Source organism: Anser anser (genome assembly GCF_964211835.1).
Source record: "Anser anser genome assembly, chromosome: 8".
Lineage (NCBI taxonomy): Eukaryota > Metazoa > Chordata > Aves > Anseriformes > Anatidae > Anser > Anser anser.
In genome coordinates this window covers 27,316,307-27,342,165 of record NC_139728.1, presented here as the reverse complement: position 1 = coordinate 27,342,165, position 25,859 = coordinate 27,316,307, and the positions used below count along the sequence as shown (strand labels likewise).

At 45.8% G+C, this 25,859-nt stretch overlaps 1 long non-coding RNA gene across 6 annotated transcripts in view; it reads right to left on the bottom strand.

Annotated features, from left to right (window-relative positions):
• The window catches only part of LOC310903429, a 334,064-nt gene that overhangs the window by 241,399 nt on the left and 66,806 nt on the right, over positions 1 to 25,859 (bottom strand). For all 6 annotated transcript variants that reach the window (XR_014587518.1, XR_014587519.1, XR_014587520.1 and 3 more), the window contains one exon: positions 23,497 to 23,599. This is a non-coding gene — a long non-coding RNA (uncharacterized lncRNA). The remainder of the gene's footprint in view (positions 1 to 23,496; positions 23,600 to 25,859) is intronic.

Below are 25,859 nucleotides of genomic sequence, written 5' to 3'. Positions count from 1 at the left end.
ACCCAAATGTAGCCTCTGTTTTGGGGATAGACAGACAGCTAGAGAACACTCCAATTCATGATTCTTGTGATTTTTGCTTTATATTTTCACTAATATCCTTCCTCAACTGCTAAAAATAAAAGTTTGACCAGCAAAATTTCTTGCAAATGCCCCCCTCAGACAGTCTGCCCTCCGTTCTGAAAAAAAAAAAAAAGGAAAAATAGGTACAGGCGTGCAGGTGCATTGCCTTTCCAGCCATTTTTCCTGTTCAAAGTTACGTTCATTTTGTTTGTATTTGCATCTCTTCACGCCTTTGCTTTCCCCATCCCTCACGCTTGGCCAGTCCCCATACTGGCTCTTCTAGAACGCCGCAGCGAACGTTTCCCATCTCGATGCAGGGAGGGGCTGGAGAAGACATCTGGCCTGGATTCGAGTGATTTTCTTCCTGCAGATGTAAACGCAGAGAGGGAATTGGGAAAAGGAAAGGTAGCCTTTCTCAGGCCATATCCTGCAGCAGCCAGGGACCCACCTGCTCCCCGGAGAGCGTTAGGAAAGCCTCGGCACTCTGCTCACTCGTGATCCGCCTCATACGGCCACTGACAGCAGAGAAAAGCCAGAGCACGGCTAGCTTTCGTTACACCCTGACACTCCCAGCACCAAAAGTCTGCCCAGGGCAGCCATCTGCGTGGGGCAGCGGTGGAGCTGGCCCTGCCTTCGTCTGCTGACAGCGCCCAGAGATGCAGCAGGGGGAGCAGGACAGGACAGCAGCACGGGTGGGAGCATGGCAGGCAGGGTGCAGGAGTGCTCCTGGTGTGCTAAACCCACCTAGGCAAAACCAACCTGACTCTGCTCCATCACTGTCACTGCGTTTTTTTGCCAGAAACAACAAGGGGAAAATAAGTTCTTCTTGCCATCTGCAGAATGAGGGGCAAATTCGAGTGTTTGGAGGCTTGGAGCTCCTTCTGCCCTATCCTTCACGCACAGAGGTCCTCAGCTGCACACATGATGCTCTGGAAGCATTTTGTGGTTGGTTTTAGAGTGGGCACAAGTCTAGAGAAAGTTGGAGCTCTGTTAGAAACATTTCTCTTCCCTGGAAGTTTATTCAGCTGCAACTTTGAAAGTTATGTAAGGAAACTAGATAAAATTAGAATACCGGACAAAAATAGCAGTAAGAGAAATCTTCAGCTCGCTATAGCGCTCTGAGACCATTTTGGGGTCCTCTCTGCTTCTTCACCTAATGGCATGGGAAAGCTGCCTTTGCTGTAAGCTGGCCTCTGGCTGAATGCCACAGCATTTGCACTGCCAAGGAAAAAAAAATCACCTAGGATGGTAACAGCCTGGTTTCACATCCATTTGTGGCAACATCGATAGCTGTGCTTCCCAGGCAGCAGTCCTCCCTGCTTTAGTACAGTGCAACACCACGGCACAAACCCAGGTCCTGCCCGTGAGTCAGCACCGAGCTGCCAAACCAAGCTGAAACCTCCAGGAAGCAAAATGTTCTCTCTGCGTATTTTTGGTACCGCTCAGTATGTTACTTAAACTCCCAATGGGCAGACCCATAGCAAGGGGTTGGAAGGATGGATTTATTACAGCAGCAATTCTAGCATTTAGACTTTCTGACAGCTGCCGTGCCATAAAAATCAAAGCTGATTCAAAGCTAATATTCAGAGGTGGGAGACTGCAGGAGGATTTGGGTTCGGGGCCACATTGTGTTTTGTTTAGCATTCAGATGGGATGGAAGACTGCAGCATCCCTTCTCCACATTCAAGCCATCCTCAGGTTGCTTCGACTCCATTTTCCAAGCTTGGCTGCATGAAGATAGAGCTCTGTCACCCCTTACCTGAGCAATTGGCTGCCACGGTCTTAAAACATGACTGGCACACCACACACAGCTTGTGGGGACAATTATGAGAGCATCCTCAGCTGCTCCAGTTCACACCTTCCCTCGTGCAGCTACAAGCGCGGTATCACCTGGCAGACACAGGACGATAGCTGAGGGCAGTAAAAGCTCAGATCACTGCAGTTAATCTGCCAGGGCTTGTCCACCAGGGCTTTTGGTTACCCACACAATGTGCCTATTCACGGTAGGCACAAATAAAAGCAGCCTGTGCTGCAGCGGTCCTGAGCTACCATTCGCTCCCAGAATCACAGAAAAATATAGGTTGGGGGAGACCCCTGGAGGTCATCTCGTCGAGCCTCCTGCTGGAAGCAAGGCCAATCTGAAATTACTGCAGATGAGCTCACGATGTAAGGCCTTCCATGAGGCCAGGAGAGAGACCTTACCTTATTGATTTCTGTTCAGAAGCCACTGGCTCCATCTACAAATTGTCTCACTGGTACCCAAAGGACAGACAGGCCTGTTCAAAGCTTTCTGATGAGGTTCAAGGATATTTGCCAGTAAACAACTTGCCCACAGTGAGAACGGTAGAAGAGATCCCACACACTGATGTAGTTACATGGGGCTGACTAATTTAGTGAGGTTACAGCAAACCACTCTTCTCTACTCTCTACTTTTGAAGTACTCAGAAGGGAAGCCAAATGATTCCTCCCTCAGAAGAGCTAAAAGCTTGGTACTTCCTCAGCAGCACAGCTGTTCTCCACGCAATCATCTGTCCTTGTCTCTGGGCACTCTCTGCGTCCTGATCCATGAAAGCAAAATGCTTGGTGTTTCTACCCTCAGAGGGACATAACTCTACAAAAACACCCACTGAGGGAAATGCACTTGCAACATCTCTGAAAAGCAAATAGCCAGGCTGAGGAAGAACAGAGGAGTATGAAATAACAATGACTTTACTGCCCACGAGATCCTAACACGAGTTACGTTTATAAAGCAGATGCTCCTGCTGGAAGAATTGCCCTAAGGAATGACTTCTGGAAGTCAGCCTGTTGTGGCCATTTCCCACCGAAATTTGTAAGAGTCTGCCAAGGGGCTGTACTGTCTTGCAGGGGTGAGGACGGATTCATAAACAGGTCTGGCTCTTGGGCTAAATAATGGGAAGACTGCAGTATATAGCCTCTGAGATGAATAATATAGCCTACGGCTTTTATTCAAGCCCTTCTTGCATTAACAGCAAGTAAGTCAAGGTTATCGTGCTAGCTATGCCAGTATTCGAGCTAATTGGTTCTCTGGAGAGAACTACAAAAAAGTTGGTTTCAGGACCTGCCAGGCCAGCTGCAGTACGGTTGGTCGGCCATGGAAATATTTTGTTACCTTTGAGAGAAAATGCCATTTTTATCTCTAATCATATGTTACAGCATGTCCCAACAACTTGTGAAGGAAGAAAGATTTTGAACAAGATCTCTTACTGTTCTGAGCTGCCTTGCCAGTTTTCAGTACTTTTCTGATTTGGTTGAAAGAAAAATACACACGGCAGAAAAGGATCCGTCAGTACAGTGGGGAGAGAATAGAGCCCTGAAGGAGAGAAGGCTTTGAGTGATGTTGTCTTCACATTCTCCTGTGAAGCCAGGAAATCCATGGCCCCTCCAAGCACATGCTTTACCCACCTAAGCTGTCAGACCATATTACAGTTGCCTCCAGTGTTGTCCACTTCTTCCCTTCATGTGGTTCTTTCCACAGTGCTTTTCATCTCTCCCTGCCGTCTTTGCCTCCATTTGGATTTACCAGTTTTGAGCCTTGGCCCATTTTATCTTTGCAAGGCATATTAATAGAATTAAACAATGACACCAAAAATCTGAAAACCCACTCAGACAACTGCCATCTCTTGTGATAGGTTTCAAAACACGCTGCAATTTAAAGAACAGAGGTCCTTGCTGAAATCTTCACAGTGGTAGCTCTGCTGTGACCTACTTTATTTCAGAAGCTTCTTGGAGGAACAGGATACTGGTGTTTATGGCACCCCTTACATAGTGTCTCGGCTTTCGTGACCCTGTCCTCCAACACTTCTCTCCTGAGAATGCTTTCCATATTGTGCAAACTAAAGGACCCTCCAATTGATTTAATTGCTAATTTGATGGACTTGAAGGCAGGAGGTATGTTTGTAATTTTCTGTTTTGAACCAAGCTGTCCTAGGAACTTCTAGCAGCATATTCTGTATTCTCCCCCAACTTTGCTCAAATGAGATATTTGAGAGAAAAGTCTAGCAGCCAGCAGCCAGTAGACAATCTTAAGGAGACTCCCAAATGCCTCTAAACCTGCAATAGCATCAGCCCCCCAGCCAGCCAACACGCTGATGATGGGATCATCCTGCCAGCAATGAAAGCTTTTTCCATTCCCTCTCATTTATTACTGACAATCCAAACAACATGGGAGATTCTCTCATTTTTCTGCTGTTTGTTTCATACTGTCCACTTCAAGGTCATGCAGCAAGGTGCACCTGGGTTCACATTTCAAAAGGAACATCGAGGTCAGCCCTGATCACAGTCAGCTCTAATCGCCAGTTGTAGTGGGATACAGTCTTTCCCTTAGTCACAAAGCACGGCCCTTGAAATACCCTGTAGGATGAAAACAATGCCTGCTACAGCATCTTCCTCCGGATTGTTGGGGAAAAACAAGCACCACGATTAGTCCCACCTAGACACAGCCACCACTCTCTCTTCCAGCTTCTCGCCTGCTCTTACACTAACAACGAGGCTATGATCTCCACCCCAGAGAGGATCTTTGCCTCAGATTCACATGCTATCGATCAGTCTGCTCCTAGCACTGGGAAAGATGCTTTCCTCCCTTCCACCTTCTATTTGGACCTGCGCCTTCCTACTGGGATCGTTTTACTGGGTAAGGGAGGACAGAAATAGACAGGAAAGAAATATGTCAATATGTGCATTGAGGAGGAATTAAAAGCAATGCACACTGAAATATCTGAAAGCACATGGGAATTTGCTGGAAACCAGAGGAGCGAGGAAGAGAAGCAGCTATCACGCCTTTTACTGCAGCACATGGAGTTAGTTTTGAAAAGTTCCTTCTCCCTGTCCCGTCCCTCTCCTCCCCTCCCTGCTCACCCACTCCCCTGGGGAGGAGAAGGTAGCAAAAGCATCATTACGAAATTAATCACCTCGAAAAAGGATTCCAGCAAGGTAGAAACCCAAAACCTAAAAATCACTGCAAGAGGCAGAAGCGTCTTTGGGGGAAAGTTCAAACAGCTTCTTTTGCTTGACGAGTGCTGGAAACAATATGGCAATCATTAGCTTCCCTCTCTCCAGCTCAGGGTAGTCCATCTAATTTACACATGATGAACAACAGACACGCACGTAGGTCCAATAGCAATATTACGGTCGCGCCTCTTGCCAAGAATTATGCCACTAAAAACCACATGTGCACACCCATGTGAGTCTGGAAAGGGTTAACAGGCTGCTGGGGGCTCCTTCCCCTCGCCGAGAGGTAAGAGCAGGGAGAGCAGCTCAGACGGAGAACAAACGTCTCCCTCGCTGCGTGACCACCCCTGGATGTTGGTGAAAGCCTCCCTGAATGCACCTGAAAGTACGGCCTCAGACCTGGTATGGTGCAAGGTGTCGAGTCCTGGTTGGTTTTTTTTGGGTGAGCCCTGGGGCCCCACAAGAATGCTTAGCTTGGGCTCCTTCTGTTGCTCATTCCTGAGTAACTTCAGGAAAACAGGGTCGTTTTGTACCCTAGTGTGCACGTATCTCTGGTGGCAGCCCATAACACCTTTGCTCACCTCAAAGAGAGTACACTTGCCAAATGACAGCTCCCCTTCTACGTGGACCACTGACGACTCAAGACAGCCAGCAGGGATTTCAAGCACACCCTGACTGCCACAAACCAGCTCTGCGCCCTGCAGCATCATTAAAATGAAACGTGTTACCCAGCCCGAGACCCTCTTGTTCTCTGGCATCAGACAGATCCGTACAACACCGGGAGCTGCTGTCTGACCCGAGCTCTTCTTTAAAACTGCCGGTGTTGTGTGCTTGTTCTCCATGCAGTCAAAGCCACTGAGCTCTTGGCGTCACGCTGACCTGGAGCAATGAGCTCCCTAACATAAAGGCATTTTCATTTTTACCAGAAGCCACTGCGTAGTGTAGGGGGATATTTTCCACTCTGTCTCTGCCATTGTCTGCCTGCTTGGTGACCTGGAACAGGTAGTGCTACCTTTCTTTGTCTCTTTGCTAAACAGAGATACCAGTGCTGACCACTCCTGTACAGTACTTTGACGCCTACCAGGGATAAAAAGCCAGGTGTTGACACTATTGTGCGGCAAGTATTTACGCTGACCTGCTTTAAAACTCTTCCTCCTGCGTGTTCATTAAATAACCTCTTTGTTCCTGTGTTACGAAACACTGCAAGTGGACTCACAGCTGCCCACAGAAGTGAAAGCGGATGGATGCAGGCTGCCGGAGAGCCCCTGCTGCTGTGCAGGACTTCCAGGGGTGAAACCCTGGCTCTGTTGACCCCGATGGGAATGCTGCCAAAGGGGTGACTCCTTTAGTGCTGATTCACTGCAAATGATAGTAGGAAAAGTGTTTTGTAACGTTTTCTGATCTGATTCTTGAGGGTTTAGTCATCCCAAAAGTCAGTATGAATAAGGATTACTCTTTCCTTTCAGCAAATGGACCCCTCAAGTAAAAGCCAGCCCAGTTAACATTTTTTTCACTCTATTTTTTTTGTTGTTTTTCTGGTGAAGTTACCACCATCTGCGGCCAAACAACACACTTAAGCCCAGTAACCTTTCAGAAAAATGACAGATGATGTCTGCTGCTCATTTCACGTGGTTTCTGCCCAGCACAGTCTCTGAGGAAAGGAAGAAGGTGCCAAAACTGAAATAAGAAAGATAACATTGGTAAATGTCAGAGCTCCCTGGTGAGTGCAGAGGTCTCAAAGACTTGAGAATGCTGAACAGATGACTCACTGGGAAGGGTTGCCGCACGTCCTGTTTTTAACAGATGGGACACTAACTTATTTTATCTACGATTCTACATTTTTATGGTATTATAGTAGCATCTAGAGGCCTTAGTAGTGAAGGAGATGGCTTTGGGGACTGTGTGGGGTAGAAGCTATGGTGCAGCAGAACAGGTTGAGGGAATGGGATTTAATGTGAAAAACTGCAGGCCAGCTCCCTGTTAGTGTATTTTGGAGCTGGTTTCAGCCAGGGTCTGGTTTACAGGCACAGAAAGGCATTTTCCTCACTAAAAAGACAGATTCTGTCATAGTTGCAACAGTTCTCCCTAGAAATATTACATACATGTATCCATTTTATTATGGAGCCTGCTACATCCAAATATACAAGCTATAAATGTTCGGATCCACGCTCCACACCTGTGCACAGAATTTCCCAGTAGATGATACACAAATTTTGCCTTAGTCCCACGGACAGATTTCAGAACCATTTCTGTTCAGGTCAGCCCAAAAAGTAAATTATTTGGTGTCTCTGGCATTGAAAAATGCCATTTTATAAAATAAACATCATTTCCAAGTGAATAGGCAACATATTCTGTGTTTTAGATGTTGAAATCAGACTGACTTTCCCCTCTGTGCCTCTGCCTTTTCAGCCAGAGCCATTGGCTGAACGCAGAAGTGCACGAACAGCTCTAAATCCCACACCAGTTTTAATTGAGTTCGCTGTTCAACAAACAAAAAAAGCCAGGCAGCTCTAATGTAATGATGCTGGTGATGACATTTTCCACATCCTGCTCCAGATCTCCGTGCCATTTGTCCCGCCACAAGCTAGTGCAACATACCCTACAGCAGGACGAAGAGTGTGGAGTCTGCTACGGCCTGCGAACTAAAGCAGACCTGGAGTGAAACCCCGACCTCAGACAACAGCAGCTTTGCCACCAACATAAACGGCACCAGTTTATTAGCCCAGAATTTCCAGCTCGAGCATTAGAGGCTTGTATTTTTGACAGTTTTAATCCAGAAGCCCTGAGCTCCCTACCATCATCTGCGGATGTGATTACATGGGTAGACAGGATAAAGCTGGAGCGCTCCGAGTATTTCTGCTCCGCGTCTGCTTCCAAAGTGAAGCTGTCACTCAGCTGGCCCTGTCCAGCCAACTAATCGTTCTTCTGGGGACAGGCTCCTGTGGCTAACGTGTCCCCACGGTCTCCCATTTAACATGCTGCTGAAGGAATACAAATTTGTCCACTCCTCCCTCCCCTTCTTATCCAGTTGAAATAATAAATATTTTACTCATGATTTATTGGATTTCAGTTTGTTGAAAAGATCCTCCAAACAAATGAAGTTTTAATGGCAACAAAAGCCAGCCGCAGCGCATTACAAAATATAAACAGCAGCGGAGGCCGTTAAACAAAACCCACTTCGGATACGGCTGACATCAGGCTCGGCAATCTTCACCTCCTGAGGCCGGGGCCCTCGGGAGAGGGTCACAACAAGTCCCTCTCTGGCAAAAGAAATCTGGAAGTATCATGAGCTTGAGTCCTCCGGACGCTGAGGGCTGCAAGAAGGACTTTTGAAGCGACCAGTCGAGGCTTTGAGCTATTCAGGACCACAGGTAAGATTTGCTGATTGTTCCTCAGTAGGAAGGACCAAGGCAGCCCCCACTCTCTGATCCCTTCCCGCTACCTTTCCACTGCCCAGGAGTTTTTGCCTGCCCTCCAGCTCCAGCTCCCTACCTCTGCCCTGTGCTCTCCTCCTGACAAACAGCATCAGAGCTCCATCGCTGCACGGGGCACCCGCACAGCACCGGTGGTGGAGCCACATGTGCACATTTGAGGCTGGGGCAAGTAGAAATCAGGTTCTACTTACTTTCCCTCATCCTTCTCCAGACAGTGATGAGGAGGCAGGTCGAAGGCATGCCTTTGATGATGGTACACGGCTACAGCCCTAGACGGGGATACCTGCTGTAGCTGCAGTGAGGAGCGCATGGATATCAGCTGATAACTCTGTCCTGCAGACATCTGACCAGTCCCCTCTACCCAGTACAGTATCTGGGTGTAAGGCTTGTCCAAGGCTTTTATTTCAAACTTTGGGGCTCATGGAAGGTGACAGCCAGACCGAGCGCTTCTCAGAACCCACCGGCCAACGCTGGCCTTCTTGAACCTGAGTGGCCGTTTCCAGACCAGAGACAACCCAGTCTCAGAAGATGTTCATGGCTCAGCACCAACCAGTTTCACGCTCCCCCTGGCAGCCACCAGGTGACCTTGCTGTACTCTGCACGCCACACAGAGGTGAATACCCACAGCACACCCAAACTGGCCTAGTCCTAAGGGACTCAGGTGGCGTCTCCTTTGCAGGGGCAAGATGCGATGGAAACGTTTGAGGAGGCTCCTCAAGCTGTGGAAGCTAAACCAGACCACATGAGAGACTGGAGGCTCCTGCCTGAGCAATAAAACATGCTGTTTTCCTTGACAGCAGACACAGGGAAGTCTAAGCAGAAGGGAACTAAGAAGAGCTATCCATCAGCACAACTCCCTTCCGCCAAGCCCAGTCCGAGGATGTTTTCTGCTGCACAAATCCTAGGGTCTCATCTATCCACAGCTTGTTTCTAACTCTTAGATGCTACCTAAAAACAGCCTTGACGAGTGCACTGCCGGGATTGCCACCTTCTATTCAAACAGGGAAAGTGTGGACAAGTAATGTGTTCCAGAGCCTGGAAATCAGGATGTTTTGATTTGTGATAAAGTACAAAACATGTGTGAGTGACCAAAGACACCCTGCCTGAGTCTTTCAAGAAATAAGTGATTCAAGACATTTTACCATAACAGCAAGAGTTTACTGTCAATAAACCATTGTTTACTGTCTACACAAGAGCTGTGGCTACTACTTTATTCAAACATTCCTATTTTGTCTACTTAATCCATTCCAAGTGACTGCGTGACTGCAGACAACTTCCCTTTCGACAGTCAGGGATGCCTGGGAAAAGGTCCTCCTGTCTGCCTGGATCCAAAGTGCACCTTGACTTCCCAGCACAGCCGGGGCTCCTGTGTGCTCCTCCAGCCCCACGTATGCATTGACCGGAGCAGCCACTTCTTCCCTGCTCCCTTCCCACTCTCCCAGCTCGGAGGGCAGCCAGCAGATTTCGTACACCTCTTGGCTGAGGCCGTGAGATGAAGCTGACCTTCTAGGAACACGGCACTGCCAGCTCGTGTAGCCTTCCTACTTCATCTCGTCGCTAGAGACCCCAAGCTAAGGCCTTAGAGTACCACTACGGTTCAGACAGATGCCAAATATTTTGAAAACACTGAGTTTCAAACACACAAAAAAATAATAATCCATAAAGCCCACAACAATTGACAGTCAAAACTTAGTTCTACCCCAACCTGTAGGCTCATCACGAAAGAGGCCGACTGCACTGGAAGAAGTCATCATCCGGTTGACTGTAAACTGCATACCACATACTCACAATCAGATTTATTTCATGATTTAGAAAATGTAATCACTTAGTGATTGCATTACTTAGCACCATGCTGTGTTGTGTACTGAAAGACACCATAATTAAACTGCAGCAGACCATAATTGCTCCAGGAATGAATGATGTCAGGATCATAAAGTGGCCAACATGGATTTGCAAGAGATCATGCAATGATTGCTGGAGGGTAAAAGCATTTGTTTGTTTTTATCCTGAGCATCTTAATTTCATTTGTAACTGAAAATCAGAACTCGATTCAGGTTAAGGAGGAAGCAAGCAAGGAGATGAGGCAGCGCTCAAATGGGCTAATAAAAATAATCAGTGATGATGACAGGGAAAAAAAGAAAAGAAAAAAAAAAACAGTACAAAATAGAATCTACATTCACTGAGGAGGCTACAGACAACCAGAAACATCTCGAGGTTCTGCAGTGAACAATCCCCCACTGGTAAAGAGCCTAACCCAAAGCCCATGGAAATCAAGGTCTTTCCACTGACTTTGTTGTTTGTGAGTGCATGACAAGCAAAACCTTTCCCACTGCAGACTGTCTGCCACAAAATCTTGTCTGTTTCTTTACACATTTTCCACTGTTCTTAATAAAGCCATTTTCTTACATTATGTTAATATTTAAAAAAAAAAAAAGGAAAAAAGAAAGGAAGAAAGAGAAGAGAAACCCTTCATAAATACACAATCAACCCTGAGGTAATTTTCCTAAAATAATTTTTTAAATAAACTGCTCTGTACAAACTTCAGTCACTTCAAAATGCACTTTGAAACTGAAGACTGTGGAAAAGTTAAAGAAGTGATTGCTGATAAATAGTTCCATATGATTTATTGAATATAATATCCTTCCCTAGATGTTTTTTCAGATCTTAAGACATGGACATTTCGCTCGCAGAGATGTGTGCTAAGGTTTAATAAGATTTTTATATGCTAAAGAACTTCCTCCAGTTCCAAAACACTCTGTACCTACTCAGCACCACCAATACTCTTAAATAGAAATATCCGTTAGGATGAAAGTGAATTAAATTGGTGGAGTTGTATAAAAATGACTTCTGTAAAACATTTGAAATGCACTTCTTCACCGTCAGAGCAGGGAGCAGGCCCGTTTTTGGTTAGGTTGTGGCAACACCCAAAGGTTTATCAGATGCTCTCCTCAATTCCACCGATTTTTTTCCTGGGGTCTGAAGGAGAACAAAAGTTGTCACTGCTTCACAGCAGCATCAACTAGATACGGTGACACAAGAACAGAAGAGGGAGTGCTTTCGAGAGTAAGATCATGGAGTACTGTCCCTTGGTAGCAGCTCTGAGAAAACAGACTGTCTCCTCTTTCTCAGAAGAGGTCACGTAAGGCATTTCAGTCTGTTGTACTGGCCCTTAGAAATATGTTCTCTGGCAAGACTCCGTGCATAAAGCAAATCCAGAGCCAGACACCTTTTCAGCTTTTCTCATCGCTCTGTTGCACCAGTCACCTTGCAAAGCACTCAGCAAACCTCTCTGGGCAAGCTAATGCAAGCGCTGGTTTAACACATGCAGACATATTTCACGTTGGTTATACAGAATTAGTGCTCTCTGAGAATGCATTGATGTAAGCCAGCCAGATACGATCCAGGTTTAAACAGACACAGAAGCAGCCATATGCAAAAGCCTCAGATGCAACCCTCCTCTCTCTTCTGCTGGACCTGATTGTACAGAAAACTGCTCTCGACACAACTGGAGCAGGACCTGGCCTATTGCTGACCATCGCCATACACGGGAGCATAAGGGCTCCAAACCCACTTTATTTAGGACACGTGCAAGTGACCACAGGCCTGCTGTCGGCTCTTTGGATGGACGGTAGCTTGGCAGGGTGAAACCACGCTTGTGCTAATCCACCTTCTTACACAGCAGTGGGTCTGGCCAGGATCCCCAGCCCCGCTCAGGCAGGAACAGGCAGATCCATCTGTATCTGACTGTGCAGATGTGGACTCAGATGTCTTGAGAGTGCTTGAAAGGACATGAAAGGTGCTCCTTTCCAAAACCCACAGCAAGGAAATGGCTGGGCTGAGCTCTCTAAAGGTATAAACAGGAAACAAGCTCTTCACTCTCAAGTGGCTCAATGAAAAATATCATCCAGAATTGGCAGTAACGCCCCATTCACATGCAGCTAGAGTATGCCAGAAGTTGAGGTGAGAACACAGGAAAGTCCTGGATGCTAAAGGCTGACCCTGAGCAAGCGAGCTCCAGGTTCCCCTGGAACCGCAGGGCCGGTACCCAGCCAACTGATCGGGCCAAAGGAGTGAAACACCATGCGTTCAGGAGGGCTTAACCAGCAAAACGGGAGGCAAAGTACTGTAAATGGTCACCCTAGGGCCTCCAGAACTAAGGACAGCATGAAAAAGTCTTCTATAAGAAGAAAAGATAAGATAAAGATGTACTGGGTAGAGTACCGGACCACTTTGTCCCATCGTGGTGCACGTCTCTGCAAAGGCACATGAATGCCCCAGGTGTCCCAGCAGACTCCGTACTTCCCTGCCAAGCACTCCTCCAGGAGATGGACGCGGCCAGTCTGAGAGGTGAGGAAGATGCCAGTGGAGAATGAACATGTGGGACTCACTCATGTGTTTTGTGTTCTGTTTGTTATAGGAAAGAAAGGTTGTGTGTGGGTGGGCTGAGAGCCCCCCATTCACACAATGTGGTATCAATAAATCACGGGCAGCCCTGAAGAGCCACCTGTGATTTCTGAATGTGAAAAGCCCTCCTTCCCCTCTGGAACAACCTCCAGTCCTGCCCTCCAACCTTATCAAGGTTCTTGGGAAGGGTCTCACAACCCACGAGCAGCCACTGGGTCCACGAGACGACTGGTGAATCACTCAGGTCTGATCTTGCCTGGATGATGTGGTTTTAGCCTCAACTCCATGCACACTTCGTTTCCTGACTACTACACCACTAGAGCTTGCATCGGCTAGCCCAAATTCCCACCACGACTCAGGACACGCACGGACTGTCACGTCTTTCAGCACACTGGCTGTGCTTCACCGACTACGACGAGCTTCCTTAGCGCTGGCAGGCAGCTGTTGTCTCACACCTCCTTGGCACTTTTTACCTTATTCTGTTTTTCACGTTTCTCTTTCCTCCCAGGATTTCCCAGTGAGGACTTCTGAAAGCCCGTGTTGCCCAGGACTCAGGACGGAGCAGGGAGGAGAGGAAGATGGCGAAGGTCATTGGTCCCACGATGGCTAAACACACGTACACTTCAGACACTGGTTTCTGCAATTCCTCAGCCGTTCCCCCATCCTCTGGAAAGGGGTCACCGTGTTGATTTATAAACTTAGGGAACCAAATGCCTCTTGCAGACCTGGTGAGTAAACACGCCAACCTCCGTAGTGGCCTTGTACAGCTCCATATGGCAAGCAGAGCTTCACAAAGGCTTTTGTCCACATTTCCCATCAGTCAGACTCTACAAAGACAAATGACTAAATCCAAACTGTGGCCGAGGTTACCTTACCAGTGACCCCCAGCCTCTGGCCTTGCTTCAGTAGGCCCTAGAGATCTCGGAGTGTCCATTCCCAGCCACACACAGATACACTCCCCTGCCAGGCCTTCTGCCCTGGTAAACATTTCGGTCCTTTTCCCTGGGAATCGGGGGCTGTGGAGCACGGAATTAACTACAGTCCTTGTCTCAGGACATCCCCAGTGTCAGCAGAGGGAGAGTATTAACCTGAAATGAGACATTTTCCACTTATCTTTCTACTGGAGACTTTTCTAAGCCTACCTGACGTTTTGGTCCCAGTGCCCAAGGAGAACGGCATCCCACCATCTCCATCACCAAGACAAGCACGGCACAGACAAGTCATTCCAGTCTGGGACAGGCGACATCCATCTTGTGCACTGTTACCATCCGTAACAACCTTCACTTGTCTTTCCTTTCTGCCTGCCTCAGTAAATGCCCAGAGCGGGTTACTGCTGGCAGATACAACTGCACTCTCTGTTATCTTTACAGATGTGAAATATGTGCTGCTATGTTTGCAATTATGAATGCTTAAATGAAATCTTAATTGCAAGAAAAAATATTTTTAGTCATATTTACATTACCGAGAATGAGTAATGAAAATTCATATTGTCAGATGTCAGAGGTTTCGTTGTTGCTGTTGTTACTTTTTTCTTGAGAATAATAACTGAAGCAATTTATACAAAAATTCACACTACATTGTCTCTTTTGCTCCATTATTTTTGGCAATACAAAACCAACAAGCTAAGCTCAGCCTTAGCCACAAAAGAGTTAATTTAAAGAATAACAGTGGGAACCACGCTCTTCTCAAAGGGATATTTATTTGGTTTTAAAGAACTCGTTCTTCATGCAAAGAAAATGAAGGTTGGAACCAGAAGAGAAACATCTGCCTCCTCCAAAGTTATGAGAAACTGTGTTGCACATTCCTAACCTTTCTCCTGTCCTTTTGGCTAAAAATCAATTACTTTTTTTTTAAGGTAACATATACATCTGGGCAACTGGGCAACCAGCAAATAAAAATCACTCTTCAGAACTAAACACAAATAAGATTAGCTAAAAAAGAAAGGGTAGAATATATTTACTCCTCTGGGAAGAAATATTTTCAGTTACCAGACAGATTCTTTCTGATCCTTTCTGGTCTTCAAGATCTGAAGAAGGTAATGCATGACTGCAGCAGACAACTAATTGCTTTTTTTTCTTTAAAACACTTTTGACATACCTCCCCCTTCCATTTTTCTACATGAAAATACTTAGCAAAACTTTGAGATTGCCATTTATCTTATCAGAAGAAGCAAAAACAGCGATTTAAAACGATTATCCCTTTCTGATAGGTGCACACTGGAGGTGGACATGTCACCCTCAGTCCCAACAACACAGGTCTGAGTCTTGGGATATTTGGGCTGATGTGTCCAAGCAGTCAGATATGACACAAGAAACATGGAGGAAACCGGGCATGAGCTGAAATATGGGTTACTAAATTCTACAGCCCTGGAAATTTTGGCAGGGAAGAAGTAGAAAAAAAGATAGGGCAAAACTACACAATTGTCAAGAAATTCTAGTATATCCGAAATGTATTACCGAAATATTTTTATGCTTTGAATAATACAAACTGATGGATTTTTTCATTTAATGAAACTGCTTCTCCATTTTTTTTTCAGCCGCCTTTCCTAACTGTCTGCTTATTTACAGGCGGTTTTCTTGACTGGCTGAATACAACTGTAAAAACATCAGACTAAAGCACTTAAAGACACCAAATAATGCTTCTGAGCACAGGTAGCTTTACAGAGTCCAGAAGGAAATGGCTGAAAGCTAAAATGTTTGGTTTATTCTGCAGGAGTGGGGCATGATGAAAACAGATGGAAACAATTTGGATGGCAAGCTTCTCATATACATCTCAACATCTCCCTAACCTCAGCATTCACCTTGAGTACAAATTGCCCCAGCAACTTGCAGCCCCGGATTAAGAAACTATTGCTTATTTAAATACAGATTTGCTGGGGATATCCACAGGAAATTTGAGGAGCTACTTACTGAATGCAGACCATTGTTTGCATTACAGTAGCACTCAGAAGACGCCAGCAAATCAAGCACAGTGTGCACGGTACTGTACAAATTTTGGAGGTATCCTCCCTAGCTCAAATTGCCATCATTTTCCACTATTACTACATTTCCAAAGTGTTAGGAGTTCCTTTGGAGTTCCTGTTGAGTTGAAAAAGCTACTTTTTACCCTGAAGCTGTCCTAGCCCTAGGCAGCTAATACAGAAATGGGGGCTCGAGCAGCTGGGCAGCTGCGGGCACAGAGGTGAGCGTGACTGGCCCAAGGTCAGACAGGCGATCTGTGCCTGAGCCAGGAGTAAATCCACGTCTCTGGCACCAAAGCTCATGTCACAACCAAACCCAGCCTTCCTCTCTGATCTTGCTTCTCCCTTGCTCACATAAATATTTGCATGGCTAGAATGAAACCACATTGCATTTTTCCCCTTAGGAAAAACAACAAGTACTTAAAATATTTCTGTACCTTCCCCCCCTCCTTTTCAAGGAGTTGGAGGGGGGAATATATTTTTATTTTTCTTGGCAAGGAAGAAAAGAAGGAGAAGGCCCAGGTGGAGTCAGGCTCCCCCAGAGCCCTTTGTTCTCCAGCTCTGCCTGCACTAGCATCACTGCTGGACAGCACTGGCACAACCCCAGCAGCTCGAAACCCCAGCTCAGGTGAGGGCAGCAGTATGGAGATGTTTGTAAGCGGGTCAGCTGAGCATTTCCATGGGAAAGTTGCATAATCCATGCTGGAATACCTGGGCCGGGTTGCTTGAAGTTGACCCGGGTCTGATTTCAGTGCAAGCATACACTGGGTGCCCAAAGCAGGATCACTGCAGAACATGATTAACCCAGGCCTCTCTGTCCTTCCCCGGCAGCACTGCGAACAAACTACCCCCTTCACAAACATCCCGGGTCATCTCTGGCTCTGTCGGAGGAATTTCACCCGCTTGTGCCAGCAGTGCTCTCGGCTCCAAGAAAAGCACCACAACTTGCTCGCATCGTCACCCACCAGCGAACCTCCCCACTTGGTGCCGGGCCCAGCAGGCCCCTCGCTGGGGACGATGGCAGGCCCCTCGCTGGGGACGATGGCAGGCCGCTCTCTGGCGATGACAGCAGGCCGCTCTCTGGGGACGATGGCTGCTCACTGCCACAGCCACAGCTCAGCCCCCTCACAGCATGTCGAGGCACGAGGGCAGCTTCACGCCTGCTGGCCTGCGAGGGTGCAAAACAGGGAGGGGAAGGCATGTATGTCTTCAATGTGTTTGCCCGTTTTGAGTCTTTATTCCTAACATGTGTTTCTTCTTTCATGCAAAACGTGGCTCTTCTGTTTTCTGTCTCCTTGATTTCATTTTAAAGTGCAGTATTTTTATGGCATGAGGAGATAAAGATACGAGGAGGGGAGGGAAAGTGGTACAAAAAGCAATTAAGTCTGGTGGCTGGTTATTGTAATGCATGAAGAAACAACCAAAACCATTCCTTTGAAAAAGGGGCCACTTCTTCTGCTGATATGCACTGGGTTTTCACAGCTCCCATTAACATGACTGGAAACTATCCAGGTAAAACTCTTGTCTCAGTCAAAGATTAGGCTATCGTGTCTGAGATGAATGGAAACTTTTCAAAGGAAGAACCAGCATCATTCCTGGATCACTCTACCCTTGTCAGCCATTTATTTAACCCATATTTGTGCTCCAAACTTCTTGTATTAATACAGGAAGACTCATAACTGAGGCAATAAACTGCTTTAATGAGCTTTACCGAGCACATCTATTCCAAAAGGCCGAGCAGAAACAAGTACAGGGAGAGTCTAGAAGTTCTGCTCTGGAGTGAATGGATCGCATAGTTTGGCCTTCAGGAAAAAATGTTGGAGGTTTCTGAGAGTGCAGGAAGCTCGCATCTGACAGTTGATCCAAACCCTGTGGAAGTACTACAACACAACGCTCTGAGGATGTTCCTGTCCTCTGCTGCCCTGAGCGTCTGATCCTGCAGAAGTCCCCGCAGTTTGAATTAAACCAGTTTTGTTGGAAATAGAAAATCCCCATCCCACAAAATATTGTATGAACCACGCATCAAACGGAGGAACTTGAACTGCAAAATGTGTTCAGCTTTTTCCAGGGAAAGCGCTGCAGCCTGGGCATGCGCGTGATATCGCATGCCTCCGCAGCACAGATTCTTCTTGCCCAGCTGCAGGCAGCTCCCCCAGAGAGCACACGCCTGTATCTGTGTTTCTAACTCTGCCTGCCCCAGCCCGTGACACCTTGACTCGCCTTCACCACGTGCCGAGCCACCCTGCCTCCACTGGTGCAGGAGGACACCAGCCCTGCCACCAGTGCTTCCCCAAGTTGTGGCACCAAGCACCTCTTGGTGCTCCTAAATCGCCCCGAGCCAGGGGTCTGCCGGCGCAGAACTTAACACAAGCTGGGGCTATTTTCCGTACTAATTTCTGTCATAATGTTAAAACAAACTATTTCCGGACTGCAATTATTGCACCTCATAGAGAAACGGTAAGATGCTGAAATTAAGAAAATGCTCAAGTGCGTTTAATTGCTAGCAGATACCTTTAAATTTGCGGTTAGGAAACTGCCAGCCGTTCCTGAAGCGTGTGCCCCACCATTCAGTTCCACTCCGAAGCATTTGCAGAATCCGCTGATCCATAAAATGTACCATTGGAGAAGGTTTGTTTTGGCAGAGGTCTCAGTTTTGTCCAGCAAACTAATGGTGTCCGTTAACACACCATTACATACATCGTTAACATACTTGGCAACTGGGATTTCCCCTCAAGAATAAAGAAATCGTGTGTAAATCATAATTATTGTCCGCCTGGCAGTATCAATCATCACATACAAGGCACTTGTTCTCATTCTCCACCCCCAAAACGTTCTCTGCTCTGTCTTTGCACATGGCGTTTATTAGGAAATCACCAGCCAAGCCCCATGCCCCGTTAGTTTACAGGGTCCCCACCAGGAACGCAGAGCCACTGAGAAACAGTTTCCATCAGGCTAATAACAATCTACAGCATGATGAATAACAGGCAGGGATTATCTAGGGAGCGGTCCTTGCCCTTAACATGCAATTCTTCCAAACAGCCACTAAAACCTATTTCTTTCGCTCTGTAGAAGTCTTGGGAAAACAAACAAATGCAAATTAAGTAACGACTAAAAAGCCTCCTCTGTAACCTAGGGGAACAGCGGTGATGGGCATGCACTCCCCTTCCTAGTTTTTGAACACTCTTCCCTGTATTATTCCAGGTCCTGTTCGGCTGTGCAGGTATAGACCCAGCTTTGTTTTCTTTATTTAGACTGCAGGCTCTTTTGGGGTACATTTGGGGCAACCTTGCAAAGCTGGCTCTTTTTACAGCAGGGCTCAGCACCAGATTTTCAAAGGAGTTCAGCTCCCCACCGTGGCACCCAAGTTGCTAGCTGGGCTTTCAGCAGAGCTCAGGGCTGGTGCCCTAAAGCTTTACTGAGAACCTGGCCCCACGAAAGGCATCCAAGAGGTGACAGCAAAAACCGGTCCCTCTTTGGGTGTGTACGCGGGAGGTTTTGGTCCCTGCTCTCAGAACGGAGAGCTGGGACTGGTGGGTGAGATTTCATTCCTGGAGCTGACACATCTAATCACGTAACGAAGATTTTCTCGCACCCAAAATCACTCTGAAACCTGCAGTTTGAACGGTTAAAAAGCACAGTGATGATAAAATAATAATACCAACAATACCATCAGCAGATGTGACTGCGAAGCCAGATTACCTACCTCACGCTTTATGACAGACATTTGATAGAAAACACTCGCAGCAAGAGAGATTGGCACTACAGACAAGGAAAAAAATTGAACTGTGCAGCCCGTGCAAACCGGGGCCGGGAATCCCAATCGCTGCAGTTTTTCAGGAACAGGACAGAGAAGCAACGTCAGACACCTCCTAGAGCTGACACGGCGGTGGGGCTGCGATGGTCTGGCTAACCTCAAGTTCCTGTTTTCTAGGATTTGATCATTTCCACTCTCTCATAGGAAACGGCATTATTTTCAAATGGGCAAGTCACTGCCTTGCTCCTCCTTTACTCGCCAGGAGGGGACAGATCAGCATTCACAGTGTGCGATGAAACAGCGTCCACAGCATGTGCCTGCCAGTCCCTGGCCTTCACGGAGGAAGGTGAAGGAACCTGAACTCACCATCTCTGCTGCCTGCACGTTTGCTAAAGAGAGAAGCTCCCACCCAAATTCATGCTCCCCCCCCCGCACCTCACCTCGCAGCGCAATGGTAGGAAGTTGGATGCAGTACCTAGTTAGGAAAACAAAACAAGGAACAGGGAATTTACACTAGAAAGATAAAGTCTCTTTCAGAATTGCAGCTTGAGAGTCTCATGACAGTAAAGAATATATTTTTTTCTGCGTTTGCATTTACACTTCATCTCTGATTCCTTCCCAATACTTCCACCCTGTAGTGCTTATGCAAAAAGAGACTCCAACTATATAGTCTGTAGTATTTTCAGGCCTTGCTCGAAGTCTGCAGTCTATTTTCCAAGCTCATAAATCTCAGGAGAAGTGTTTCATTATTCTGTCCAGGCAGTGTGGAATATCTGAGCCATAGATCCTCACGGATGTTTCATTTCTGGGCCATTCCATAGACAGGCAACATTTTGCATTTCAGAAGTGCCCTTAAATTCTTTCACCAGCCCATTCCTCTTCAAACAAGTTGGAACTGAAAATTACTCTTTCAAGTCCAGAACGATAAATTGCAACCTCCACATTCCTGCCTGAAAGGAGCATTTTTCGTCTTCTCTTCAAGCATTTTGACTTGTAGGTAGAGGAGGACAAAAGCCATGCCCTCCTCCAGCAAATTCAGGACACCAGAAGCTGAAGTAAACAGCTTTTACAGAGTTCTGTAGTGCTTAGGAGTACAGTGCATGGTCTTCTTCAACAAAAAGCAGCATTGCTCCTGGTACCTTCATCCATTTGTGTACAGATCTAAATTAGCCTTGTGTTTGGTAGTTCAGGACTACCTCACCTAGGCACGTGAGTCGGTGAGATCCTTTAATACTTTTATGTATGTGCAAAGAATATTACATCAGCTTTGTTATTAAGCCATCTGGAAAATGTAAGCTGCATTTTAGGAGTGACTGTATGAATTCAAGTGTCTGTCCAAATGCACTACATTTCCAAACTATGTTCACTTAAGCAAACAAAGGAGACAAGCAAAATTATACCTCCAAGAAAAAAAGCTCTTGTTCCTGACCTAAAAATCATGAGGATTGTGGCTTTGGGCAAAGAAGTCCAACAAGTTGGTGCAGAAACCAGACTCCTCACTGCACTGTCTGAAGAAAGTAGACATGCAGCAATTTACACAGTGGTCCAACACACTTTTGGATCTGCAAAGGTCTAGGCTGCCTATGTCCCTAGGCAGCTTGCAGGCTCACCAGGAAGTGCTTAGCAGTGCCATTTCGCTCAAAGAGGAAGGCAGGGAGACAAGCATCCTCTTTTATGTCCTTGCTGCAGAGCTTCTGTCAGAGGAAGCAAAGTAGGGGCAAGCCGGGTTACTCCACTAGGACAAATAATCAAGAAATAGATGAAGATGTGCCTTACCTTCTCCATGTGTCTTTGAAGAGAAAGGTAGGTCTATACTGGAAGATGAAGTCTTTGGCCTTAAGTAATGAATGAAAACATAACTGATAATTCAAACCTGCCATGAGGCAAGTTTGAAGGATGGCTGTCCCAAATGGTTTCATCATGTTCAAAAGCTACTGCCAGGAACTTGGATATTTTTTTCCTATGCTTGTTGGTTGCTCTGCATTTAAAACATCTCTGTATGTTTGTTTTTCTTCCTGTCTCTTGTGGTTGCTTTGTAAACATCTGGGCCGGTTTTTTAGTCCTTTGTACAAGAAGTGTGTGTGTGTGTTAGTTTTGCCAGCAGCTCTTATGTAATGTTTGTGGGGACGAAGGAATTGGTTAAACCAGCTCCTTAAAAAGGCCACCCCAACCTGAACCAATTGTGGGAATATCTCATGAAATGTCCTCTTCCACCTTCCATAACACATCATCAGTTTTCCCAATTAGCTCAAAAACAGAGCCCTCCCTTTTGGTAGCAATTACTCATTATGACATCTATTTCTTGCAATCCCAGCTTTTTGCTGAGTTTCGTGGCAGTTTTGTGTCACCAAAGGACACCTATGCAGTTCCATTCTAAGTGAATTGATTCATTCGTAGTGCACAGAGGAGTACATTTCCCAAGAATGAGGTCCATATATATCTTCCTCTCTAGTAGGCAACACCCTAACTCAGCATAAAAATGTTAACTCCTCCTAGTAGCATAAGAGCGAAACTTTAAACAGCCAGAAAATAAATTGTTCAACCATTTTTTCCTGCAACAGCTATGAAGGGTTATTTGACAGCCAAGATCCTAATTCTTTTAAACTCCTTTGACAGTCCCTGCAGCTAGCATTTTTACATATGACTGGAAGTTGCCTCTCCCCAGTAAGTGAAGAGCTTCAGAGTTTTAAGACCAAATGAAACATTTTGTCTGTCAAAATCTACTTTCCTGTACAATTCAGACCATAGGTCTTCATCCAACAATTCCCGCTGCAAACTGAAGGATTTTGGTTGATCTGTTGCAAGTTTTCAACCAAAATCTGGTTTGACTGGGACCTCCCGTGTTGGTGCAGAGGTCCAGCCCATCGTGCCCTGCACCCCTCTGCTGATCCCTGTCCCCTGCTTGAGATGACAGCTGCATCGTTTCCTACCCAAGCTGAGAGCCAGCTCTGTTGGGAGGTTAAAGTGAGCTGGAATGTTAAGCAAGACCCCTCACCTCCTTCCCCTCGTACCCCAAATGGAGCAGAAGAGGAAGAGAAGATAGGGAGGAGAAAGCCGGAGGAGACATTGGGATGCTGGGGCAGAAAACTCTGCAGGAGAAGGTAAGCTGAACACGCCAAGAGCAGAGGTGTTATGGTACTACACGGCTTATACGCTAAAATTCCTTAATGGGCTCTTCTCTTTAGGAAAAAAGAAATCTTATTTCATAGGCTTTCATGATTACAGGCAGCCCTCCCACCCCTGCACTGCCACATTTAAAAATACCCCCACAAAACTCAATCTTCTTAATTTGCTTGGTCACAAATTGGAACAAGCTGCACTTTCTAAACAAATATTGTCTGTTTTTCCCTTCCCAACAACTGAGTTCGTGTAACATATTATCTGAACCAAATGGATTTACAGTTCCCCACTCTCATTCCCTCACCAGTAAGACTACCACAGCAGAGAGAGACCACATTCAACACCAGAAAAATACCTACAGAAAAATGTGAGTAAATGGGGTTTACTCCACTTGAAGTAAAGATCTTGGGTTACTCTACCGACATTTAATTTACAAATAGACCATTTATCAGTACCTGATATAGCCCTGCTTCTCAGGAGTTTTACATACTTCCATTTTGCACCTACGTCCTAAGCATTAGCCAGACAAGTGCACTTTTAGGGAAAGGACAGGATTTTTACATGGCCTGATCTCAGAGGACAGGTGTGGACACACAGGGCTCTGAGACAAATCAATGGTTATCCAAGCACAGCCACCATTCAGACAGCATAGTATTTTACATCTTTGCTCTCTCCCTATGTCTGTGGTTGCAAGTTTGTCTAGATACATGAAGAAGAAAGCAAAACAAGGAGAAAAAATGCTTCACCAAGAAAATGTTATATCAGGAGGGAGAATGATAGAGCATGTCAGTCCTGACCTGATCTTTCTTGAGGTCACACAACATCTTGAGCTTTGTTCTAGGTCATCATGCGATGCAAGAGATCAGTTCTGGTGCTGGCTCTCTCCGATTATGTCCATTTCTAAACCCAAAAAACAGAGAAACAAAAGTAGGGTTATAGTTTGGACTTTGTATTTATAATACAGACATTTTAATAAAAGAAAGATGCTATTTCCACTTGAAACGTGATTACCTATCCCTTAAAAACTCCAAAAGAAGCATCCCATGGTCTTGCATAGGCTGCATCAGAAGATCCCAGAGGCTTGATTATCTCCTCTGACACTGCGTTCACAGCATACACATCTAGTATAAACTGGATCAACCCTTCATCTCAATCTCTCTCTGCACAGGGAAGTGCCTTGTGTTTCCTCCCATAACACACACAAAAGCCTGTGAGCAAAAGAATCTGTAGGAAAATAAGTCCGCTACCGATATCCTAGCCAACAAACAGGGGATGTCAATAAAAGACTACATGACTTAACTACCTGTGCTTGTCTGTGTGTGCATGAATTAAGCCTCATGTCTTCTGTCTCACTGTGCTGCAAAAGTTCAATAATGAATTTCAGGATCACCGAAAGAAAACAAAGGTAGTGGAGTAAAAAACTTAGGTTCTATCTCACCTTAACTTTCTCTCTGTTTTTCTCTCTGACTTACAAAAGGTGAAAAGAGAACCCTTTTCAACAGCCAGCCATTTTCCCAAATTGAGAATAAAAACACATCATCTACCAAAAGGGATGTAAATGCATACTGGCAAAGACCACACAAGACTAAGACAGCAAATATTGCAAGAGAACAACCCCACCCACAATGCCCTGTCTTGTTCATACCATAGATGTCAGCAGGTGAGAGTGACAAACATACTATTGTAACTCCAATGATGGAGATTCTCACCCTGTTTTGAAAAACTTTGGATGATAAACATAAAGGCTGGCAAACATCCCATCAGTGACCCCTGTAGAACTCCAACCCCAGGTAGCAGAAGGTTAGAAAAACATCCCTTTACAATCACTGGCTAAGGCTGATCTGATAAACAACCATTTATCCGTTCAGCAGCTTGCTCCGCAGCTCATTACTTTCCATAGTGAAGGTACATGACAAATCCAGAACCACAGACTGGTTTGATAATGACTTGATCTGGTCACAAACTGTTACATCACTTGGGAGAAAAAGAGAAAGAGAGAAAGAGAGAAAGAGAGAGAGAAAGAGAGAAAGAGAGAAAGAGAGAGAGAAAGAGAGAGAGAGAGAGAGAGAGAGAGAGAAAGAAAGAAAGAAAGAAAGAAAGAAAGAAAGAAAGAAAGAAAGAAAGAAAGAAAGAAAGAAAGAAAGAAAGAAAGGAAGGAAGGAAGAAAAAAAAAGAAAGAAAAAGAAACCATCAAAAGGATTAAACAAAGCAAACAAGAAAAATGTTAAAATAATCTACAGGAGATTAAAGAGCTGCTGAAACCAAAGAATTGAGGGTTGGAGAGTGGTGGTCAAAAATGCAAAGCAATGGTCTTGCATATTGGCCACAGGGGGTCACAGCTCAGCAGTATGATGCATAAGAATCATGAGGAGGTATACAGACCAGTGCCCAGTTGCAACAGTAAAATGCCAGCTCTTCTGTTTGTGTTTCCAGATTTGACAAAATCTGGAGGAACTGTAGATTCCATTTTTGTCCACACCTGAAGCTTTCCAGAACAGAACAAATATTGCATGTTCAGAGTCTGGAGTATGTCTACAGCTCCAGAAATGAAAAGAAATCGTGTCTGGGTCCAGAGCTAAGGGAAAGAGATTTCCAAGTTTGCTAGTGGGAGAAGAATTATGAAATTCCAAAATGTAATGCTTCTAAGCTTACTTTTAGGCTGAAACGTGAATTTCAATAGTTTCCCGTAACAACCAATTACAGGTTATTTTAGAAAAAAAATCTTTAATTGGATCTTTTGTACAAAAACTCTGTTCCCACAGTAGAGCCTACTTTGAGAGCCAAGTGACTGCTGAACTAAACACGTGGACTACGACGAGAGGTCTGACTCAATAACTTGCCAAAGCTGATCGTATTAGCACTGTTCTTTCACACGGCGCGGACCCCAGGCACGGCCTCCAATGTTCGCAAAGAGACCCAGCACCTGGGGACAGCTAACACGGAGCCATTCATACGGACACAACTTCTTTTCTTGTGATGGAGACACCAGGCCTCTGCTAATCCTCCACCATCCACCGTGGCTCTCTGAGTCACTCCTGATTTACACGGGCGCATCTTTGGCCAGCAAACATCACGACCGTGCAGTGTAACGGAATGAATCTGGCCAGAGGTAACTGAGTAAAACATGACTTCAGACAGGGTCCCTCTTGGTTTTGCACTG